Here is a 25,000-nt window from a genome sequence, read left to right on the forward strand (position 1 = left end):
GTCTATAAACACGCGTTTGTACATGTGTGTGACAGGGAGAGATGATGAGGATAATGATGATGATGAGGAAGAAGAGGGAATTGATGATGAGGAAGATGAGGGAATTGATGATGATGATGATGATGATGAGGAAGATGAGGGAATTGATGATGATGAGGAGGATGATGAGGGAGATGAAATCAAATCAAATTTTATTTGCCGAACACCACAGGTATTAAACCTCACAGTGAAATGTTGAATACAACAGGTATTAAACCTCACAGTGAAATGTTGAATACAACAGAGTCAATGTGGAGACTATATACAGGGGGTACCGGTACAGAGTCAATGTGGAGTCTATATACAGGGGGTACCGGTACAGAGTCAATGTGGAGGCTATATACAGGGGGGTACCGATACAGAGTCAATGTGGAGGCTATATACAGGGGGTACAGAGTCAATGTGGAGGCCATATACAGGGGGTACAGAGTCAATGTGGAGGCTATATACAGGGGGTACCGGTACAGAGTCAATGTGGAGGCTATATACAGGGGGTACCGGTACAGAGTCAATGTGGAGACTATATACAGGGGGTACCGGTACAGAGTCAATGTGGAGGCTATATACAGGGGGTACCGGTACAGAGTCAATGTGGAGGCTATATACAGGGGGTACCGGTACAGAGTCAATGTGGAGGCTATATACAGGGTGTACCGGTCCAGAGTCAATGTGGAGGCTATATACAGGGGGTACAGAGTCAATGTGGAGGCTATATACAGGGGGTACAGAGTCAATGTGGAGGCTATATACAGGGGGTACAGAGTCAATGTGGAGGCTATATACAGGGGGTACAGAGTCAATGTGGAGGCTATATACAGGGGGAACAGGTACAGAGTCAATATGGAGACTATATATAGTCCTTAGAGACCTAATGTTGTTGTAGACCTAATACTGTTAGAGACCTAATATTGACCTAATATATTTATAGACCTAATGCTGTTATAGACCTAATATTGACCTAATACATTTATAGACCTAATGCTGTTATAGACCTAATATAGACCTAATGCTGTTATAGACCTAATGCTGTTATAGACCTAATACTGTTATAGACCTAATATTGACCTAATACTGTTATAGACCTAATACTGTTATAGACCTAATGCTGTTATAGACCTAATACTGTTATAGACCTAATACTGTTATAGACCTAATATTGACCTAATGCTGTTATAGACCTAATGCTGTTATAGACCTAATGCTGTTATAGACCTAATGCTGTTATAGACCTAATGCTGTTATAGACCTAATGCTGTTATAGACCTAATACTGTTATAGACCTAATACTGTTATAGACCTAATGCTGTTATAGACCTAATATAGACCTAATACTGTTTTAGACCTAATATAGACCTAATACTGTTATAGACCTAATATAGACCTAATGTTGTTATAGACCTAATACTGTTATAGACCTAATACTGTTATAGACCTAATGCTGTTATAGACCTAATACTGTTATAGACCTAATGCTGTTATAGACCTAATACTGTTATAGACCTAATACTGTTATAGACCTAATGCTGTTATAGACCTAATACTGTTATAGACCTAATACTGTTATAGACCTAATACTGACCTAATGCTGTTATAGACCTAATGCTGTTATAGACCTAATATTGACCTAATGCTGTTATAGACCTAATGCTGTTATAGACCTAATACTGTTATAGACCTAATACTGTTATAGACCTAATACTGTTATAGACCTAATATAGACCTAATGCTGTTATAGACCTAATGCTGTTATAGACCTAATACTGTTATAGACCTAATACTGACCTAATACTGTTATAGACCTAATGCTGTTATAGACCTAATATTGACCTAATACTGTTATATACCTAATACTGTTATAGACCTAATACTGTTATAGACCTAATACTGACCTAATACTGTTATAGACCTAATGCTGTTATAGACCTAATATTGACCTAATACTGTTATAGACCTAATGCTGTTATAGACCTAATACTGTTATAGACCTAATACTGACCTAATACTGTTATAGACCTAATGCTGTTATAGACCTAATATTGACCTAATACTGTTATAGACCTAATACTGTTATAGACCTAATATTGACCTAATACTGTTATAGACCTAATACTGTTATAGACCTAATACTGTTATAGACCTAATATTGACCTAATACTGTTATAGACCTAATACTGTTATAGACCTAATACTGTTATAGACCTCATGCTGTTATAGACCTAATATAGACCTAATACTGTTATAGACCTAATATTGACCTAATGTTGTTATAGACCTAATATAGACCTAATACTGTTATAGACCTAATACTGTTATAGACCTAATACTGTTATAGACCTAATGCTGTTATAGACCTAATACTGTTATAGACCTAATACTGACCTAATACTGTTATAGACGTAATATTGACCTAATACTGTTATAGACCTAATATTGTTATAGTCCTCATGCTGTTATAGACCTAATATTGACCTAATACTGTTATAGACCTAATATTGACCTAATGCTGTTATAGACCTAATATTGACCTAATACTGTTATAGACCTAATATTGACCTAATGCTGTTATAGACCTAATACTGTTATAGACCTAATACTGTTATAGACCTAATACTGTTATAGACATAATGCTGTTATAGACCTAATATTGACCTAATGCTGTTATAGACCTAATGCTGTTATAGACCTAATAAAGACCTAATACTGTTATAGACCTAATATTGACCAAATGTTGTTATAGACCTAATATAGACCTAATGCTGTTATAGATCTAATGCTGTTTTAGACCTAATACTGTTATAGACCTAATATTGACCAAATGTTGTTATAGACCTTATATAGACCTAATATGGTTATAGACCTAATGTTGACCTAATACTGTTATAGACCTAATACTGTTATAGACCTAATGCTGTTATAGACCTAATACTGTTATAGACCTATCACTGTTATAGACCTAATATAGACCTAATACTGTTATAGACCTAATACTGTTATAGACCTAATGCTGTTATAGACCTAATACTGTTATAGACCTAATGCTGTTATAGACCTAATGCTGTTATAGACCTAATATAGACCTAATGCTGTTATAGACCTAATACTGTTATAGACCTAATGTTGTTATAGACCTAATGTTGTTATAGACCTAATACTGTTATAGACCTAATACTGTTATAGACCTAATGCTGTTATAGACCTAATATAGACCTAATACTGTTATAGACCTAATACTGTTATAGACCCAATGCTGTTATAGACCTAATACTGTTATAGACCCAATGCTGTTATAGACCTAATACTGTTATAGACCCAATGCTGTTATAGACCTAATATTGACCTAATACTGTTATAGACCTAATATAGACCTAATACTGTTATAGTCGTAATATTGACCTAATACTGTTATAGACCTAATATAGACCTTATGCTGTTATAGACCTAATACTGTTATAGACCTAATGCTGTTATAGACCTAATACTGTTATAGACCTAATACTGTTATAGACCTAATATAGACCTAATGCTGTTATAGACCTAATACTGTTATAGACCTAATGCTGTTATAGACCTAATACTGTTATAGACCTAATGCTGTTATAGACCTAATATAGACCTAATACTGTTATAGTCGTAATATTGACCTAATACTGTTATAGACCTAATACTGTTATAGACCTAATGCTGTTATAGACCTAATATAGACCTAATGCTGTTATAGACCTAATGCTGTTATAGACCTAATATTGACCTAATGTTGTTATAGACCTAATGCTGTTATAGACCTAATATTGACCTAATACGGTTATAGACCTAATATTGACCTAATACGGTTATAGCCCTAATATTGACCTAATGCTGTTATAGACCTAATGCTGTTATAGACCTAATAAAGACCTAATACTGTTATAGACCTAATATTGACCAAATGTTGTTATAGACCTTATATAGACCTAATGCTGTTATAGACCTAATATTGACCTAATACTGTTATAGACCTAATATAGACCTAATGCTGTTATAGATCTAATGCTGTTTTAGACCTATCACTGTTATAGACTTAATATTGACCTAATGTTGTTATAGACCTTATATAGACCTAATATTGTTATAGACCTAATGTTGACCTAATACTGTTATAGACCTAATACTGTTATAGACCTAATGCTGTTATAGACCTAATACTGTTATAGACCTAATGTTGTTATAGACCTAATACTGTTATAGACCTATCACTGTTATAGACCTAATATAGACCTAATACTGTTATAGACCTAATACTGTTATAGACCTAATGCTGTTATAGACCTAATACTGTTATAGACCTATCACTGTTATAGACCTAATATAGAACTAATACTGTTATAGACCTAATGTTGACCTAATACTGTTATAGACCTAATATAGACCTAATGTTGTTCTAGACCTAATACTGTTATAGACCTAATGCTGTTATAGACCTAATGCTGTTATAGACCTATCACTGTTATAGACCTAATATAGAACTAATACTGTTATAGACCTAATGTTGACCTAATACTGTTATAGACCTAATATAGACCTAATGTTGTTCTAGACCTAATACTGTTATAGACCTAATGTTGTTATAGACCTAATACTGTTATAGACCTATCACTGTTATAGACCTAATATAGAACTAATACTGTTATAGACCTAATGTTGACCTAATACTGTTATAGACCTAATATAGACCTAATGTTGTTCTAGACCTAATACTGTTATAGACCTAATGCTGTTATAGACCTAATGCTGTTATAGACCTAATACTGTATAGAACTAATGCTGTTATAGACCTAATACTGTTATAGACCTAATATTGACCTAATACTGTTATAGACCTAATATAGACCTAATGTTTTTCTAGACCTAATATTGACCTAATGCTGTTATAGACCTAATGCTGTTATAGACCTAATATAGACCTAATACTGTTATAGACCTACTACTGTTATAGACCTAATACTGTTATAGACCTAATGCAATTATATACCTAATATTGACCTAATGCTGTTATAGACCTTATGCTGTTATAGACGTAATATTGACCTAATACTGTTATAGACCTAATACTGTTATAGACCTAATGCTGTTATAGACCTAATACTGACCTAATACTGTTATAGACCTAATACTGTTATAGACCTAATATAGACCTAATACTGTTATAGACCTAATACTGTTATAGACCCAATGCTGTTATTGACCTAATACTGTTATAGACCTAATACTGTTATAGACCTAATATAGACCTAATGCTGTTATAGACCTAATACTGTTATAGACCTAATATTGACCTAATGCTGTTATAGACTTAATACTGTTATAGACCTAATGCTGTTATAGACCTAATGCTGTTATAGACCTAATAAAGACCTAATACTGTTATAGACCTAATATTGACCTAATGTTGTTATAGACCTAATATAGACCTAATGCTGTTATAGACCTAATATAGACCTAATGCTGTTATAGACCTAATACTGTTATTGACCTAATATTGACCTAATACTGTTATAGACGTAATATTGACCTAATACTGTTATAGACCTAATACTGTTATAGACCTAATGCTGTTATAGACCTAATATAGACCTAATACTGTTATAGACCTAATACTGTTATAGACCTAATACTGTTATAGACCTAATACTGTTATAGACCTAATATAGACCTAATGCTGTTATAGACCTAATATAGACCTAATACTGTTATAGACCTAATGCTGTTATAGACCTAATATTGACCTAATACTGTTATAGACCTAATGCTGTTATAGACCTAATACTGTTATAGACCTAATACTGTTATAGACCTAATACTGACCTAATGTTGTTATAGACCTAATGCTGTTATAGACCTAATATAGACCTAATACTGTTATAGATCTAATATTGACCTAATGTTGTTATAGACCTATTATAGACCTAATGCTGTTATAGACCTAATATAGACCTAATACTGTTATAGACCTCATGCTGTTATAGACCTAATATTGACCTAATACTGTTATAGACCTAATATTGACCTAATGCTGTTATAGACCTAATACTGTTATAGACCTAATATTGACCTAATGCTGTTATAGACCTAATACTGTTATAGACCTAATACTGTTCTAGACCTAATGTTGTTATAGACCTAATATAGACCTAATACTGTTATAGACCTAATATTGACCTAATACTGTTATAGACCTAATATTGACCTAATGCTGTTATAGACCTAATACTGTTATAGACCTAATATTGACCTAATGCTGTTATAGACCTAATACTGTTATAGACCTAATGCTGTTATAGACCTAATATAGACCTAATACTGTTATAGACCTAATACTGTTATAGACCTAATGCTGTTATAGACCTAATATTGACCTAATGCTGTTATAGACCTAATGCTGTTATAGACCTAATATTGACCTAATGTTGTTATAGACCTAATATTGTTATAGTCCTCATGCTGTTATAGACCTAATATTGACCTAATGCTGTTATAGACCTAATGCTGTTATAGACCTAATACTGTTATAGACCTAATACTGACCTAATACTGTTATAGACCTAATGCTGTTATAGACCTAATATTGACCTAATACTGTTATAGACCTAATACTGTTATAGACCTAATATTGACCTAATACTGTTATAGACCTAATACTGTTATAGACCTAATACTGTTATAGACCTAATATTGACCTAATACTGTTATAGACCTAATACTGTTATAGACCTAATACTGTTATAGACCTCATGCTGTTATAGACCTAATATAGACCTAATACTGTTATAGACCTAATATTGACCTAATGTTGTTATAGACCTAATATAGACCTAATACTGTTATAGACCTAATACTGTTATAGACCTAATACTGTTATAGACCTAATGCTGTTATAGACCTAATACTGTTATAGACCTAATACTGACCTAATACTGTTATAGACGTAATATTGACCTAATACTGTTATAGACCTAATACTGTTATAGACCTAATGCTGTTATAGACCTAATATAGACCTAATGTTGTTATAGTCCTCATGCTGTTATAGACCTAATATTGACCTAATACTGTTATAGACCTAATATTGACCTAATGCTGTTATAGACCTAATATTGACCTAATACTGTTATAGACCTAATATTGACCTAATGCTGTTATAGACCTAATACTGTTATAGACCTAATATTGACCTAATACTGTTATAGACGTAATATTGACCTAATACTGTTATAGACCTAATACTGTTATAGACCTAATGCTGTTATAGACCTAATATAGACCTAATACTGTTATAGACCTAATGCTGTTATAGACCTAATGCTGTTATAGACCTAATATTGTTATAGTCCTAATGCTGTTATAGACCTAATATAGACCTAATACTGTTATAGACCTAATACTGTTATAGACCTAATGCTGTTATAGACCTAATATAGACCTAATACTGTTATAGACCTAATGCTGTTATAGACCTAATGCTGTTATAGACCTAATATTGTTATAGTCCTAATGCTGTTATAGACCTAATATAGACCTAATACTGTTATAGACCTAATGCTGTTATAGACCTAATGTTGTTATAGACCTAATATTGTTATAGTCCTCATGCTGTTATAGACCTAATATAGACCTAATACTGTTATAGACCTAATACTGTTATAGACCTAATGCTGTTATAGACCTAATATAGACCTAATACTGTTATAGACCTAATGCTGTTATAGACCTAATGCTGTTATAGACCTAATATTGTTATAGTCCTCATGCTGTTATAGACCTAATATTGACCTAATGCTGTTATAGACCTAATATTGACCTAATGCTGTTATAGACCTAATACTGTTATAGACCTAATGCTGTTATAGACCTAATACTGTTATAGACCTCATGCTGTTATAGTCCTAATATTGACCTAATACTGTTATAGACCTGATATTGACCTAATGCTGTTATAGACCTAATACTGTTATAGACATATTGCTGTTATAGACCTAATATTGACCTAATGCTGTTATAGACCTAATGCTGTTATAGACCTAATATTGACCTAATACTGTTATAGACCTAATATTGACCTAATGCTGTTATAGACCTAATGCTGTTATAGACCTAATATTGACCTAATGCTGTTATAGACCTAATATTGACCTAATGCTGTTATAGACCTAATACTGTTATAGACCTAATAAAGACCTAATACTGTTATATACCTAATATTGACCTAATGTTGTTATAGACCTTATATAGACCTAATGCTGTTATAGACCTAATATTGACCTAATACTGTTATAGACCTAATATAGACCTAATGCTGTTATAGATCTAATGCTGTTTTAGACCTATCACTGTTATAGACCTAATATTGACCTAATGTTGTTATAGACCTTATATAGACCTAATGCTGTTATAGACCTAATATTGACCTAATACTGTTATAGACCTAATATAGACCTAATGCTGTTATAGACCTAATACTGTTATAGACCTAATGCTGTTATAGACCTAATACTGTTATAGACCTAATACTGTTATAGACCTAATTCTGTTATAGACCTAATACTGTTATAGACCTATCACTGTTATAGACCTAATATAGAACTAATACTGTTATAGACCTAATATTGACCTAATACTGTTATAGACCTAATATAGACCTAATGTTGTTCTAGACCTAATATTGTTATAGACCTAATACTGTTATAGACCTAATACCGTTGTAGACCTAATACTGTTATAGAACTAATGCTGTTATAGACCTAATACTGTTATAGACCTAATATTGACCTAATACTGTTATAGACCTAATATTGACCTAATACTGTTATAGACCTAATACTGTTATAGACCTAATATTGACCTAATACTGTTATAGACCTAATATTGACCTAATGCTGTTATAGACCTAATGCTGTTACAGACCTAATACTGTTATAGACCTAATGCTGTTATAGACCTAATACTGTTATAGACCTAATACTGTTATAGACCTAATATTGACCTAATACTGTTATAGACCTAATATTGACCTAATGCTGTTATAGACCTAATGCTGTTACAGACCTAATACTGTTATAGACCTAATGCTGTTATAGACCTAATACTGTTATAGACCTATCACTGTTATAGACCTAATATAGAACTAATACTGTTATAGACCTAATATTGACCTAATACTGTTATAGACCTAATATAGACCTAATGTTGTTCTAGACCTAATATTGTTATAGACCTAATACTGTTATAGACCAAATACCGTTGTAGACCTAATACTGTTATAGAACTAATGCTGTTATAGACCTAATACTGTTATAGACCTAATATTGACCTAATACTGTTATAGACATAATATAGACCTAATGTTGTTCTAGACCTAATATTGACCTAATGCTGTTATAGACCTAATGCTGTTATAGACCTAATATTGACCTAATACTGTTATAGACCTAATGCTGTTATAGACCTAATACTCTTATAGACCTAATGCTGTTATAGACCTAATATAGACCATTTAAGTCATTTAGCAGACGCTCTTATCCAGAGCGACTTACAAATTGGTGAATTCACCTTCTGACATCCAGTGGAACAGCCACTTTACAATAGTGCATCTAAATCATTTAAGGGGGGGGGGGTGGTGAGAAGGATTACTTTATCCTATCCTAGGTTATAGACCTAATACTGTTCTAGAACTAATGCTGTTATAGACCTAATACTGTTATAGACCTAATATTGACCTAATACTGTTATAGACATAATATAGACCTAATGTTGTTCTAGACCTAATATTGACCTAATGCTGTTATAGACCTAATGCTGTTATAGACCTAATGCTGTTATAGACCTAATATTGACTGAATGCTGTTATAGACCTAATACAGACCTAATGCTGTTATAGACCTAATGCTGTTATAGACCTAATATTGACCTAATACTGTTATAGACCTAATGCTGTTATAGACCTAATGCTGTTATAGACGTAATATTGACCTAATACTGTTATAGACCTAATACTGTTATAGACCCAATGCTGTTATAGACCTAATACTGTTATAGACCTAATATAGACCTAATACTGTTATTGACCTAATGCTGTTATAGACCTAATGCTGTTATAGACCTAATGCTGTTATAGACCTAATATTGACTGAATGCTGTTATAGACCTAATATAGACCTAATGCTGTTATAGACCTAATGCTGTTATAGACCTAATATTGACCTAATACTGTTATAGACCTAATGCTGTTATAGACCTAATGCTGTTATAGACGTAATATTGACCTAATACTGTTATAGACCTAATACTGTTATAGACCCAATGCTGTTATAGACCTAATATAGACCTAATACTGTTATTGACCTAATGCTGTTATAGACCTAATACTGTTATAGACCTAATATAGACCTAATACTGTTATAGACCTAATGCTGTTATAGACCTTATGCTGTTATAGACCTAATATTGACCTAATACTGTTATAGACCTAATACTGACCTAATACTGTTATAGACCTAATATAGACCTAATACTGTTATAGACCTAATGCTGTTATAGACCTAATGCTGTTATAGACCTAATATTGACCTAATACTGTTATAGACCTAATGCTGTTATAGACCTAATACTGTTATAGACGTAATATTGACCTAATACTGTTATAGACCTAATGCTGTTATAGACCTAATACTGTTATAGACCTAATACTGTTATAGACCCAATGCTGTTATAGACGTAATATAGACCTAATACTTTTATAGACCTAATACTGTTATAGACCTAATGCTGTTATAGACCTAATATAGACCTAATGTTGTTATAGACCTAATATAGACCTAAAGCTGTTATAGACCTAATATAGACCTAATGCCGTTATAGACCAAATATAGACCTAATACGACGCCAGGACAGCGGAGTCAATCACCACCTTCCGGAGACACCTGAAACCCCACCTCTTCAAGGAATACCTAGGATAGGATAAGTAATCCTTCTCACCACCCCCCCTTAATGATTTAGATGCACTATTGTAAAGTGGCTGTTCCACTGGATGTCAGAAGGTGAATTCACCAATTTGTAAGTCGCTCTGGATAAGAGCGTCTGCTAAATGACTTAAATGAAATGTAAATGTAATACTGTCATAGACGTAATATTGTCCTAATGTTGTTATAGACCTAATTCTGTTATAGACCGAATATAGACCTCATGCTGTTATAGACCTAATATAGACCTAATGCTGCTATAGACCTAATGCTGTTAAAGACCTAATGCTGTTATAGACCTAATGCTGTTATAGACCTAATATTGACCTAATGCTGTTATAGACCTAATGCTGTTATAGACCTAATGCTGTTATAGACCTAATGCTGTTATAGACCTAATGCTGTTATAGACCTAATGCTGTTATAGACCTAATGCTGTTATAGACCTAATGCTGTTATAGACCTAATACTGTTATAGACCTAATACTGTTATAGACCTAATTCTGTTATAGACCTAATACTGTTATAGACCTAATATAGACCTAATGCTGTTATAGACCTAATGCTGTTATAGACCTAATACTGTTATAGACCTAATATTGTAATAGACCTAATGCCGTTATAGACCTAATGCTGTTATAGACCTAATATTGACCTAATGCTGTTATAGACCTAATGCTGTTATAGACCTAATGCTGTTATAGACCTAATGCTGTTATAGACCTAATACTGTTATAGACCTAATATTGACCTAATGCTGTTATAGACCTAATGCTGTTATAGACCTAATGCTGTTATAGACCTAATGCTGTTATAGACCTAATGCTGTTATAGACCTAATGCTGTTATAGACCTAATGCTGTTATAGACCTAATGCTGTTATAGACCTAATACTGTTATAGACCTAATACTGTTATAGACCTAATTCTGTTATAGACCTAATACTGTTATAGACCTAATATAGACCTAATGCTGTTATAGACCTAATGCTGTTATAGACCTAATACTGTTATAGACCTAATATTGTAATAGACCTAATGCCGTTATAGACCTAATGCTGTTATAGACCTAATATTGACCTAATGCTGTTATAGACCTAATATGGACCCAATGCTGTTATAGAACTAATGCTGTTATAGACCTAATATAGACCTAATACTGTTATATACCTAATATTGACCTAATACTGTTATAGACCTAATATAGACCTAATACTGTTATATACCTAATATAGACCTAATACTGTTATAGACCTAATGCTGTTATAGACCTAATGCTGTTATAGAACTAATGCTGTTATAGACCTAATATAGACCTAACTCTGTTATATACCTAATTTTGACCTAATACTGTTATAGACCTAATATAGACCCAATGCTTTTATAGACCTAATATTGACCTAATACTGTTATATACCTAATATAGACCTAATACTGTTATAGACCTAATGCAATTATATACCTAATATTGACCTAATGCTGTTATAGACCTTATGCTGTTATAGACGTAATATTGACCTAATACTGTTATAGACCTAATGCTGTTATAGACCTAATACTGTTATAGACCTAATACTGTTATAGACCTAATGCAATTATATACCTAATATTGACCTAATGCTGTTATAGACCTAATACTGTTATAGACGTAATATTGACCTAATACTGTTATAGACCTAATGCTGTTATAGACCTAATACTGTTATAGACGTAATATTGACCTAATACTGTTATAGACCTAATACTGTTATAGACCTAATGCTGTTATAGACCTAATGCTGTTATAGACCTAATACTGTATAGAACTAATGCTGTTATAGACCTAATACTGTTATAGACCTAATATTGACCTAATACTGTTATAGACCTAATATAGACCTAATGTTTTTCTAGACCTAATATTGACCTAATGCTGTTATAGACCTAATGCTGTTATAGACCTAATATAGACCTAATACTGTTATAGACCTACTACTGTTATAGACCTAATACTGTTATAGACCTAATGCAATTATATACCTAATATTGACCTAATGCTGTTATAGACCTTATGCTGTTATAGACGTAATATTGACCTAATACTGTTATAGACCTAATACTGTTATAGACCTAATGCTGTTATAGACCTAATACTGACCTAATACTGTTATAGACCTAATACTGTTATAGACCTAATATAGACCTAATACTGTTATAGACCTAATACTGTTATAGACCCAATGCTGTTATTGACCTAATACTGTTATAGACCTAATACTGTTATAGACCTAATATAGACCTAATGCTGTTATAGACCTAATACTGTTATAGACCTAATATTGACCTAATGCTGTTATAGACTTAATACTGTTATAGACCTAATGCTGTTATAGACCTAATGCTGTTATAGACCTAATAAAGACCTAATACTGTTATAGACCTAATATTGACCTAATGTTGTTATAGACCTAATATAGACCTAATGCTGTTATAGACCTAATATAGACCTAATGCTGTTATAGACCTAATACTGTTATTGACCTAATATTGACCTAATACTGTTATAGACGTAATATTGACCTAATACTGTTATAGACCTAATACTGTTATAGACCTAATGCTGTTATAGACCTAATATAGACCTAATACTGTTATAGACCTAATACTGTTATAGACCTAATACTGTTATAGACCTAATACTGTTATAGACCTAATATAGACCTAATGCTGTTATAGACCTAATATAGACCTAATACTGTTATAGACCTAATGCTGTTATAGACCTAATATTGACCTAATACTGTTATAGACCTAATGCTGTTATAGACCTAATACTGTTATAGACCTAATACTGTTATAGACCTAATACTGACCTAATGTTGTTATAGACCTAATGCTGTTATAGACCTAATATAGACCTAATACTGTTATAGACCTAATATTGACCTAATGTTGTTATAGACCTATTATAGACCTAATGCTGTTATAGACCTAATATAGACCTAATACTGTTATAGACCTCATGCTGTTATAGACCTAATATTGACCTAATACTGTTATAGACCTAATATTGACCTAATGCTGTTATAGACCTAATACTGTTATAGACCTAATATTGACCTAATGCTGTTATAGACCTAATACTGTTATAGACCTAATACTGTTCTAGACCTAATGTTGTTATAGACCTAATATAGACCTAATACTGTTATAGACCTAATATTGACCTAATACTGTTATAGACCTAATATTGACCTAATGCTGTTATAGACCTAATACTGTTATAGACCTAATATTGACCTAATGCTGTTATAGACCTAATACTGTTATAGACCTAATGCTGTTATAGACCTAATATAGACCTAATACTGTTATAGACCTAATACTGTTATAGACCTAATGCTGTTATAGACCTAATATTGACCTAATGCTGTTATAGACCTAATGCTGTTATAGACCTAATATTGACCTAATGTTGTTATAGACCTAATATTGTTATAGTCCTCATGCTGTTATAGACCTAATATTGACCTAATGCTGTTATAGACCTAATGCTGTTATAGACCTAATACTGTTATAGACCTAATACTGACCTAATACTGTTATAGACCTAATGCTGTTATAGACCTAATATTGACCTAATACTGTTATAGACCTAATACTGTTATAGACCTAATATTGACCTAATACTGTTATTGACCTAATACTGTTATAGACCTAATACTGTTATAGACCTAATATTGACCTAATACTGTTATAGACCTAATACTGTTATAGACCTAATACTGTTATAGACCTCATGCTGTTATAGACCTAATATAGACCTAATACTGTTATAGACCTAATATTGACCTAATGTTGTTATAGACCTAATATAGACCTAATACTGTTATAGACCTAATACTGTTATAGACCTAATACTGTTATAGACCTAATGCTGTTATAGACCTAATACTGTTATAGACCTAATACTGACCTAATACTGTTATAGACGTAATATTGACCTAATACTGTTATAGACCTAATACTGTTATAGACCTAATGCTGTTATAGACCTAATATAGACCTAATGTTGTTATAGTCCTCATGCTGTTATAGACCTAATATTGACCTAATACTGTTATAGACCTAATATTGACCTAATGCTGTTATAGACCTAATATTGACCTAATACTGTTATAGACCTAATATTGACCTAATGCTGTTATAGACCTAATACTGTTATAGACCTAATATTGACCTAATACTGTTATAGACGTAATATTGACCTAATACTGTTATAGACCTAATACTGTTATAGACCTAATGCTGTTATAGACCTAATATAGACCTAATACTGTTATAGACCTAATGCTGTTATAGACCTAATGCTGTTATAGACCTAATATTGTTATAGTCCTAATGCTGTTATAGACCTAATATAGACCTAATACTGTTATAGACCTAATACTGTTATAGACCTAATGCTGTTATAGACCTAATATAGACCTAATACTGTTATAGACCTAATGCTGTTATAGACCTAATGCTGTTATAGACCTAATATTGTTATAGTCCTAATGCTGTTATAGACCTAATATAGACCTAATACTGTTATAGACCTAATGCTGTTATAGACCTAATGTTGTTATAGACCTAATATTGTTATAGTCCTCATGCTGTTATAGACCTAATATAGACCTAATACTGTTATAGACCTAATACTGTTATAGACCTAATGCTGTTATAGACCTAATATAGACCTAATACTGTTATAGACCTAATGCTGTTATAGACCTAATGCTGTTATAGACCTAATATTGTTATAGTCCTCATGCTGTTATAGACCTAATATTGACCTAATGCTGTTATAGACCTAATATTGACCTAATGCTGTTATAGACCTAATACTGTTATAGACCTAATGCTGTTATAGACCTAATACTGTTATAGACCTCATGCTGTTATAGTCCTAATATTGACCTAATACTGTTATAGACCTGATATTGACCTAATGCTGTTATAGACCTAATACTGTTATAGACATATTGCTGTTATAGACCTAATATTGACCTAATGCTGTTATAGACCTAATGCTGTTATAGACCTAATATTGACCTAATACTGTTATAGACCTAATATTGACCTAATGCTGTTATAGACCTAATGCTGTTATAGACCTAATATTGACCTAATGCTGTTATAGACCTAATATTGACCTAATGCTGTTATAGACCTAATACTGTTATAGACCTAATAAAGACCTAATACTGTTATATACCTAATATTGACCTAATGTTGTTATAGACCTTATATAGACCTAATGCTGTTATAGACCTAATATTGACCTAATACTGTTATAGACCTAATATAGACCTAATGCTGTTATAGATCTAATGCTGTTTTAGACCTATCACTGTTATAGACCTAATATTGACCTAATGTTGTTATAGACCTTATATAGACCTAATGCTGTTATAGACCTAATATTGACCTAATACTGTTATAGACCTAATATAGACCTCATACTGTTATAGACCTAATGCTGTTATAGACCTAATACTGTTATAGACCTAATACTGTTATAGACCTAATTCTGTTATAGACCTAATACTGTTATAGACCTATCACTGTTATAGACCTAATATAGAACTAATACTGTTATAGACCTAATATTGACCTAATACTGTTATAGACCTAATATAGACCTAATGTTGTTCTAGACCTAATATTGTTATAGACCTAATACTGTTATAGACCTAATACCGTTGTAGACCTAATACTGTTATAGAACTAATGCTGTTATAGACCTAATACTGTTATAGACCTAATATTGACCTAATACTGTTATAGACCTAATATTGACCTAATACTGTTATAGACCTAATACTGTTATAGACCTAATATTGACCTAATACTGTTATAGACCTAATATTGACCTAATGCTGTTATAGACCTAATGCTGTTACAGACCTAATACTGTTATAGACCTAATGCTGTTATAGACCTAATACTGTTATAGACCTAATACTGTTATAGACCTAATATTGACCTAATACTGTTATAGACCTAATATTGACCTAATGCTGTTATAGACCTAATGCTGTTACAGACCTAATACTGTTATAGACCTAATGCTGTTATAGACCTAATACTGTTATAGACCTATCACTGTTATAGACCTAATATAGAACTAATACTGTTATAGACCTAATATTGACCTAATACTGTTATAGACCTAATATAGACCTAATGTTGTTCTAGACCTAATATTGTTATAGACCTAATACTGTTATAGACCAAATACCGTTGTAGACCTAATACTGTTATAGAACTAATGCTGTTATAGACCTAATACTGTTATAGACCTAATATTGACCTAATACTGTTATAGACATAATATAGACCTAATGTTGTTCTAGACCTAATATTGACCTAATGCTGTTATAGACCTAATGCTGTTATAGACCTAATATTGACCTAATACTGTTATAGACCTAATGCTGTTATAGACCTAATACTCTTATAGACCTAATGCTGTTATAGACCTAATATAGACCATTTAAGTCATTTAGCAGACGCTCTTATCCAGAGCGACTTACAAATTGGTGAATTCACCTTCTGACATCCAGTGGAACAGCCACTTTACAATAGTGCATCTAAATCATTTAAGGGGGGGGGGGTGGTGAGAAGGATTACTTTATCCTATCCTAGGTTATAGACCTAATACTGTTATAGAACTAATGCTGTTATAGACCTAATACTGTTATAGACCTAATATTGACCTAATACTGTTATAGACATAATATAGACCTAATGTTGTTCTAGACCTAATATTGACCTAATGCTGTTATAGACCTAATGCTGTTATAGACCTAATGCTGTTATAGACCTAATATTGACTGAATGCTGTTATAGACCTAATACAGACCTAATGCTGTTATAGACCTAATGCTGTTATAGACCTAATATTGACCTAATACTGTTATAGACCTAATGCTGTTATAGACCTAATGCTGTTATAGACGTAATATTGACCTAATACTGTTATAGACCTAATACTGTTATAGACCCAATGCTGTTATAGACCTAATACTGTTATAGACCTAATATAGACCTAATACTGTTATTGACCTAATGCTGTTATAGACCTAATGCTGTTATAGACCTAATGCTGTTATAGACCTAATATTGACTGAATGCTGTTATAGACCTAATATAGACCTAATGCTGTTATAGACCTAATGCTGTTATAGACCTAATATTGACCTAATACTGTTATAGACCTAATGCTGTTATAGACCTAATGCTGTTATAGACGTAATATTGACCTAATACTGTTATAGACCTAATACTGTTATAGACCCAATGCTGTTATAGACCTAATATAGACCTAATACTGTTATTGACCTAATGCTGTTATAGACCTAATACTGTTATAGACCTAATATAGACCTAATACTGTTATAGACCTAATGCTGTTATAGACCTTATGCTGTTATAGACCTAATATTGACCTAATACTGTTATAGACCTAATACTGACCTAATACTGTTATAGACCTAATATAGACCTAATACTGTTATAGACCTAATGCTGTTATAGACCTAATGCTGTTATAGACCTAATATTGACCTAATACTGTTATAGACCTAATGCTGTTATAGACCTAATACTGTTATAGACGTAATATTGACCTAATACTGTTATAGACCTAATGCTGTTATAGACCTAATACTGTTATAGACCTAATACTGTTATAGACCCAATGCTGTTATAGACGTAATATAGACCTAATACTTTTATAGACCTAATACTGTTATAGACCTAATGCTGTTATAGACCTAATATAGACCTAATGTTGTTATAGACCTAATATAGACCTAAAGCTGTTATAGACCTAATATAGACCTAATGCCGTTATAGACCAAATATAGACCTAATACGACGCCAGGACAGCGGAGTCAATCACCACCTTCCGGAGACACCTGAAACCCCACCTCTTCAAGGAATACCTAGGATAGGATAAGTAATCCTTCTCACCACCCCCCCCCCCCCTTAATGATTTAGATGCACTATTGTAAAGTGGCTGTTCCACTGGATGTCAGAAGGTGAATTCACCAATTTGTAAGTCGCTCTGGATAAGAGCGTCTGCTAAATGACTTAAATGAAATGTAAATGTAATACTGTCATAGACGTAATATTGTCCTAATGTTGTTATAGACCTAATTCTGTTATAGACCGAATATAGACCTCATGCTGTTATAGACCTAATATAGACCTAATGCTGCTATAGACCTAATGCTGTTAAAGACCTAATGCTGTTATAGACCTAATGCTGTTATAGACCTAATGCTGTTATAGACCTAATGCTGTTATAGACCTAATGCTGTTATAGACCTAATGCTGTTATAGACCTAATGCTGTTATAGACCTAATGCTGTTATAGACCTAATGCTGTTATAGACCTAATACTGTTATAGACCTAATACTGTTATAGACCTAATTCTGTTATAGACCTAATACTGTTATAGACCTAATATAGACCTAATGCTGTTATAGACCTAATGCTGTTATAGACCTAATACTGTTATAGACCTAATATTGTAATAGACCTAATGCCGTTATAGACCTAATGCTGTTATAGACCTAATATTGACCTAATGCTGTTATAGACCTAATATGGACCCAATGCTGTTATAGAACTAATGCTGTTATAGACCTAATATAGACCTAATACTGTTATATACCTAATATTGACCTAATACTGTTATAGACCTAATATAGACCTAATACTGTTATATACCTAATATAGACCTAATACTGTTATAGACCTAATGCTGTTATAGACCTAATGCTGTTATAGAACTAATGCTGTTATAGACCTAATATAGACCTAACTCTGTTATATACCTAATTTTGACCTAATACTGTTATAGACCTAATATAGACCCAATGCTTTTATAGACCTAATATTGACCTAATACTGTTATATACCTAATATAGACCTAATACTGTTATAGACCTAATGCAATTATATACCTAATATTGACCTAATGCTGTTATAGACCTTATGCTGTTATAGACGTAATATTGACCTAATACTGTTATAGACCTAATGCTGTTATAGACCTAATACTGTTATAGACCTAATACTGTTATAGACCTAATGCAATTATATACCTAATATTGACCTAATGCTGTTATAGACCTAATACTGTTATAGACGTAATATTGACCTAATACTGTTATAGACCTAATGCTGTTATAGACCTAATACTGTTATAGACGTAATATTGACCTAATACTGTTATAGACCTAATACTGTTATAGACCTAATGCTGTTATAGACCTAATGCTGTTATAGACCTAATACTGTTATAGACCCAATGCTGTTATTGACCTAATACTGTTATAGACCTAATACTGTTATAGACCTAATATAGACCTAATGCTGTTATAGACCTAATACTGTTATAGACCTAATATTGACCTAATGCTGTTATAGACTTAATACTGTTATAGACCTAATGCTGTTATAGACCTAATGCTGTTATAGACCTAATAAAGACCTAATACTGTTATAGACCTAATATTGACCTAATGTTGTTATAGACCTAATATAGACCTAATGCTGTTATTGACCTAATATAGACCTAATGCTGTTATAGACCTAATATTGACCTAATGCTGTTATAGACTTAATACTGTTATAGACCTAATGCTGTTATAGACCTAATACTGTTATAGACCTAATATTGACCTAATGTTGTTATAGACCTAATGCTGTTATTGACCTAATATTGACCTAATACTGTTATAGACGTAATATTGACCTAATACTTTTATAGACCTAATACTGTTATAGACCTAATACTGTTATAGACCTAATACTGTTATAGACCTAATGCTGTTATAGACCTAATACTGTTATAGACCTAATACTGTTATAGACCTAATACTGTTATAGACCTAATGCTGTTATAGACCTAATGCTGTTATAGACCTAATGCTGTTATATACCTAATATAGACCTAATACTGTTATAGACCTAATACTGTTATAGACCTAATGCTGTTATAGACCTAATACTGTTATAGACCTAATGCTGTTATAGACCTAATACTGTTATAGACCTAATGCTGTTATAGACCTAATATAGACCTAATGCTGTTATAGACCTAATGCTGTTATAGACCTAATATAGACCTAATACTGTTATAGACCTAATACTGTTATAGACCTAATGCTGTTATAGACCTAATATAGACCTAATGCTGTTATAGACCTAATGCTGTTATAGACCTAATATTGACCTAATGCTGTTATAGACCTAATACTGTTATAGACCTAATGCTGTTAAAGACCTAATGCTGTTATAGACCTAATGCTGTTATAGACCTGATGCTGTTATAGACCTAATACTGTTATAGACCTAATGCTGTTATAGACCTAATACTGTTATAGACCTATCACTGTTATAGACCTAATATAGAACTAATACTGTTATAGACCTAATATTGACCTAATACTGTTATAGACCTAATATAGACCTAATGTTGTTCTAGACCTAATATTGTTATAGACCTAATACTGTTATAGACCAAATACCGTTGTAGACCTAATACTGTTATAGAACTAATGCTGTTATAGACCTAATACTGTTATAGACCTAATATTGACCTAATACTGTTATAGACATAATATAGACCTAATGTTGTTCTAGACCTAATATTGACCTAATGCTGTTATAGACCTAATGCTGTTATAGACCTAATATTGACCTAATACTGTTATAGACCTAATGCTGTTATAGACCTAATACTCTTATAGACCTAATGCTGTTATAGACCTAATATAGACCATTTAAGTCATTTAGCAGACGCTCTTATCCAGAGCGACTTACAAATTGGTGAATTCACCTTCTGACATCCAGTGGAACAGCCACTTTACAATAGTGCATCTAAATCATTTAAGGGGGGGGGGGGGTGAGAAGGATTACTTTATCCTATCCTAGGTTATAGACCTAATACTGTTATAGAACTAATGCTGTTATAGACCTAATACTGTTATAGACCTAATATTGACCTAATACTGTTATAGACCTAATATAGACCTAATGTTGTTCTAGACCTAATATTGACCTAATGCTGTTATAGACCTAATGCTGTTATAGACCTAATGCTGTTATAGACCTAATGTTGTTCTAGACCTAATATTGACCTAATGCTGTTATAGACCTAATGCTGTTATAGACCTAATATTGACCTAATACTGTTATAGACCTAATGCTGTTATAGACCTAATGCTGTTATAGACGTAATATTGACCTAATACTGTTATAGACCTAATACTGTTATAGACCTAATACTTTTATAGACCCAATGCTGTTATAGACCTAATACTGTTATAGACCTAATATAGACCTAATACTGTTATTGACCTAATGCTGTTATAGACCTAATACTGTTATAGACCTAATATAGACCTAATACTGTTATAGACCTAATGCTGTTATAGACCTTATGCTGTTATAGACCTAATATTGACCTAATAATGTTATAGACCTAATGCTGTTATAGACCTAATACTGTTATAGACCTAATACTGTCATAGACCTAATACTGTTATAGACGTAATATTGACCTAATACTGTTATAGACCCAATGCTGTTATAGACGTAATATAGACCTAATACTTTTATAGACCTAATACTGTTATAGACCTAATGCTGTTATAGACCGAATATAGACCTCATGCTGTTATAGACCTAATATAGACCTAATGCTGTTATAGACCTAATACTGTTATAGACCTAATATTGTAATAGACCTAATGCTGTTATAGACCTAATATTGACCCAATGCTGTTATAGAACTAATGCTGTTATAGACCTAATATAGACCTAATACTGTTATATACCTAATATTGACCTAATACTGTTATATACCTAATATAGACCTAATGCTGTTATAGAACTAATGCTGTTATAGACCTAACTCTGTTATAGACCTAATATTGACCTAATACTGTTATATACCTAATATAGACCTAATGCTGTTATAGACCTAATGCTGTTATAGACCTAATATAGACCTAATACTGTTATATACCTAATATAGACCTAATGTTGTTCTAGACCTAATATTGACCTAATGCTGTTATAGAACTAATGCTGTTATAGAACTAATGCTGTTATAGACCTAATGCTGTTATAGACCTAATTCTGCTATAGACGTAATGCTGCTTTTAACTAATATAGACCCAATATAGACCTAATGCTGTTATAGACCTAATATAGACCTAATGCTGTTATAGACCTATTATAGACCTAATGCTGTTATAGACCTATTATAGACATAATGCTGTTATAGACCTAATATAGACCTAATGCTGTTATAGACCTAATATTGACCTAATGCTGTGATACACCTAATATAGACCTAATGCTGTTATAGACCTAATGCTGTTATAGACCTAATATAGACCTAATGCTGTTATAGACCTAATATTGACCTAATGCTGTGATAGACCTAATATAGACCTAATGCTGTTATAGACCTAATGCTGTTATAGAACTAATGCTGTTATAGACCTAATATAGACCTAATGCTGTTATAGACCTAATGCTGTTATAGACCTAATATAGACCTAATGCTGTTATAGACCTAATGCTGTTATAGACCTAATATAGACCTACTGCTGTTATAGACCTAATGCTGTTATTGACCTAAAACTGTTATAGACCTAATTCTGCTATAGACGTAATGCTGCTTTTAACTAATATAGACCCAATATAGACCTAATGCTGTTATAGACCTAATATAGACCTAATGCTGTTATAGACCTAATACTGTTATAGACCTAATATAGACCTAATGCTGTTATAGACCTAATACTGTTATAGACCTAATATTGACCTAATGCTGTTATAGACCTAATATAGACCTAATGCTGTTATAGAACTAATATAGACCTAATACTGTTATAGACCTAATATAGACCTAATGCTGTTATAGAACTAATATAGACATAATGCTGTTATAGACATAATGCTGTTATAGACCTAATATTGACCTAATACTGTTATAGACCTAATACTGTTATAGACCTAATATTGACCTAATACTGTTATAGACCTAATATAGACCTAATGCTGTTATAGACATAATGCTGTTATAGACCTAATGTTGACCTAATACTGTTACAGACCTAATATAGACCTAATGCTGTTATAGACCTAATGCTGTTATAGACCTAATCTAATGTTGTTATAGACCTAATGCTGTTATAGACCTAATGCTGTTATAGACCTAATGCTGTTATAGACCTAATATAGACCTAATGCTGTTATAGACCTAATATTGACCTAATACTGTTATAGACCTAATATTGACCTAATACTGTTATAGACCTAATGCTGTTATAGACCTAATATTGACCTAATACTGTTACAGACCTAATATAGACCTAATGCTGTTATAGACCTAATGCTGTTATAGAACTAATGCTGTTATAGAACTAATGCTGTTATAGAACTAATGCTGTTATAGACCTAATGCTGTTATAGACCTAATATTGACCTAATACTGTTATAGACCTAATATAGACCTAATGCTGTTATAGACCTAATGCTGTTATAGACCTAATCTAATGCTGTTATAGACCTAATGCTGTTATAGACCTAATCTAATGTTGTTATAGACCTAATGCTGTTATAGACCTAATGCTGTTATAGACCTAATGCTGTTATAGACCTAATATAGACCTAATGCTGTTATAGACCTAATATAGACCTAATGCTGTTATAGACCTAATATAGACCTAATGTTGTTATAGAACTAATGCTGTTATAGACCTAATGCTGTTATAGACCTAATGCTGTTATAGACCTAATATTGACCTAATGCTGTTATAGACCTAAAACTGTTATAGACCTAATTCTGCTATAGACGTAATGCTGCTTTTAACTAATATAGACCTAATATAGACCTAATGCTGTTATAGACCTAA

The 25,000-nt window shown here is 32.2% G+C and overlaps 1 protein-coding gene across 1 annotated transcript in view; it reads left to right on the plus strand.

Moving 5' to 3' along the window:
- The window catches only part of LOC135530887 (caskin-1-like), a 144,721-nt gene that overhangs the window by 264 nt on the left and 119,457 nt on the right, over positions 1-25,000 (plus strand).

The sequence above is a fragment of the Oncorhynchus masou genome, chromosome 5 (assembly GCF_036934945.1).
Source record: "Oncorhynchus masou masou isolate Uvic2021 chromosome 5, UVic_Omas_1.1, whole genome shotgun sequence".
Lineage (NCBI taxonomy): Eukaryota > Metazoa > Chordata > Actinopteri > Salmoniformes > Salmonidae > Oncorhynchus > Oncorhynchus masou.